Raw genomic sequence first — 3,162 nt, 5'->3', positions numbered from 1 at the left:
ACAATGCCATCAGACCAGGCAACATTTTTCCAATCTTCAGTTGTCCAGTTCGTAGCTTCAGTTTACTGTTTTCATCTGACAGAAGAGGCCGATGTGGTCTTCTGCTGCTGTAGCCCATCTGCTTCAAGGTTTGAGGTGCTGCATGTTCAGAGATGCTCTTCTGCGTACCTCGACTGAAACGATTGCTTATTTTCTTGTTCCTGTCTGTACAAAACAGTCTGGCCATTCTCCTCTGACCTCTGGGATCAACAAGGCATTTTTTTTCTCTTTTTAAGACCATGTAGATGTGTAGATGGCCTTGTGGGAAAATCCCAACAGATCAACAGTTTCTCTACCATGCCACATTCAGTCACTTAAATAACCTCTCTTCCTTATTTTGATTCTCAGTTTGTACTCAAGCATGTTATCATGACCATGTCTGCATGCCTGGGGGAACTGATTTGCTGCCAAGAGATTGGCTGATTACATATTTTCATTAACAAGCGCTTGAACAAGTGTACCTAATGAAGTGGCCAGCGAGTCAGGCAGTAACACCAAGGAAACCTCCGTTACTCTAACCTTATTGATATTTTGCAGCTTTTTAAAACTGATAATATCCATGTTATATTCAAGGATTGAGACACTAAGGTGCATTAAGTAAATTAAAACAACAACAATAACACAGAGTTAATAATCACTTAAATCAATCACCGGTTTCTGAATAATAGACCAGCTAGCAAAATTGTTGTGAAATTTTATTTCATAATTCATTTCATTAGTTTTCATAACGGCATTACATACTTACACGCCCCTCAAGCAATGATTTATCTCACAGTGACGACACTAAAGCGACAACACACCATAACATTAGAGGCGGCTCCTGTAAGCTAAAGAAAACAGGCTAAAAAAAATATGTTAAAAACATAGTCTGACATTTATGTTTATCTTTCGAGATAAGTTTAAAGTTGGTCTAGAATACCGATGAATGAAAATGAATTTCTGCCCAGTCATGTCAGTAATTTGATTATTATGACATAACATTTATCATTTCAAATGGGAAGTGTAGCCTTGCAGAGGTTACTTTTTGGAGGCTTTGTAAAGTGTGTAAAAGATGTTAAATAAGAACTGAGAATTGCTCCACTTGGGCCATATGGGTTTACTGCAACTGATTTCATGCTCGACATTACTTTGTGTAAGTGCCTGATATCTGCTGAAAGGCTGTGCGTTTGACTCTAAAGATTTATTCCACGATTCTTCCACTAGGAGGCGCCAAAATGATTAATTTTCCAGGATAATGTTCATGTTTTCTTAACAAACTATTTTAGTTTTTAGGACATCAAATCAGAATAGGAAGTGAGAATCTCTCCAGACCAGTTATTATGTCACTTTGGGAGTGTAGCCCAAATATTTAGATAACGTATTTCAGTTGGCCAACTTTTTTACCACAAGTGAAACATTTTTAGGGATCTTTTGGTTGTCTAGAGATTGGAAAGTGCGCTCTGTTGCTCTCTACTGGCAGCTCCTGTAAAATAAGCATTTAAATGAAACTGGTTACGTTTTGACCCATGCAAGTTTCCAAACAAAGCATGAATATTATCAGGCAATAATATTAAAAAGGCAGAGGAATAATGCTCAGCTGCATCATGCCTCAGGTGATTCTGAGACAGCTCGGCGGCTGCGTCTCAGGATGTTCAGATGCTCAGAAAACTGCTTTATCATTTATTGTCTGCACGTGTTGTACTCGCAGAATCTTTGTGGTGAAAGTGAAAGAAGTTGTTAAAGCACACTTTTAAAGCAAAAAATCTTTTCTTCTCCAGGTTAAGGACAGTTTTCTGAATGAATCCTGTTCTTTATAGTCCATTTTATAAATTCTCCAGCATATCAAGCAAACCAACTTCCTATATAAAAGAAAACGCAGAGCGATCACAGCTGGCATCCTGAACCATGGCTTAATGATTTACATTATGGGGGACTTCATTTACGTCCCCCAAAAATGGACACGGCCTGACGAAACACATAATCAGGCTCACTGAACAACATGCTTATGTACTTACAGCCGGTTCACTGGTGCGAGCGCTTTAAGACATTGTTTTGACTTCTTTTCATGTGCAACCTTGAGCCTATATTTAGACTGTGCAACCAAGGGCTGCTCCTAAAGTGCTTCAGCTTCTCATGGTCACATTTGTCATTCACACGTGAAATTGGGTATAATTCTCTATATTAACATGTTCATCCATGCATTAGTGTTTGGTTGTGTCGGGGCCATCGGATGATGAGAAAAAGTTAAAAGAAGGTAAAGTTAATTAAAAAGGTGAAAACAGGAGAGTATGCAACCTTCTTAGCAAGCTTTACAACCTTCTCGGTTTGTGCATTAGACAAATAAGGGCCCCTCAGAGCTGAAAACACATTGAAAATAAAAAGCTGTGCTGGCTGCCACAGAAGTGGGTTTCCTTGCAATGCTGTTGTTTTGGTTTTCATCTTTCCTCTTGTCTTCATCGGGTAACGTGTCATGTGAGCCTGATTAAATGCTTTCACAATAAGGTTGTCCGATACACCACTACTACGTGTTGCTGGAGTTTTGACCTTTTTAGACTTTCTCCAGTCTGCAGACACCTTAGAAGCATGTAATCGATGTGTGTGCGTGTTTTCCTGAGCGTGCACGGCCACCTGAAAAAGTTACTTTTTACTCAGCCTGACCTCTGCAGTGCTGTCATCCATTATAAGTAAGAGTTATGCATAGTATTTATGGTGATGCAAATGCAAAAAAGTACTTTAACCTGTTAAACCTGCTATCGGCAGAGACAAGACGCTTAAACCACCACTCAAGTGACATGAGATTTGCTGCCTCCCTGTGTTATTTAAGACTACTTTTTTCTTTTCTCACATTTTACTTTAAAGTCGCTGTTCAGATGTAATAGTGTTAATACTTATATCTATCCTGATGGACCAGAGACCATTAGAATATGTCATATATTCCTGATATTTTGTACTATTTACACCACTGTGGATACCCCCCCCCCCCCCCCCATGCTCCTGAGATATCTTACATTTTCACTGCTTTATGTATTTGACGAGTATAAACTGAGCAGCCGGTTGTTTCTGAGCCTAAGCTCTTCCTCAGATAAGAGGAATTGAGGAGGTGAGTGTTGTGCTCCTGCTTACAGTGAAGCCTGATCATTACAA

Source organism: Pundamilia nyererei, unplaced genomic scaffold (genome assembly GCF_000239375.1).
Source record: "Pundamilia nyererei isolate P.nyererei 1_Seehausen unplaced genomic scaffold, PunNye1.0 scaffold00395, whole genome shotgun sequence".
Classification (NCBI taxonomy): Eukaryota; Metazoa; Chordata; class Actinopteri; order Cichliformes; family Cichlidae; genus Pundamilia; species Pundamilia nyererei.
Note: the sequence above shows the minus strand (reverse complement) of the source record.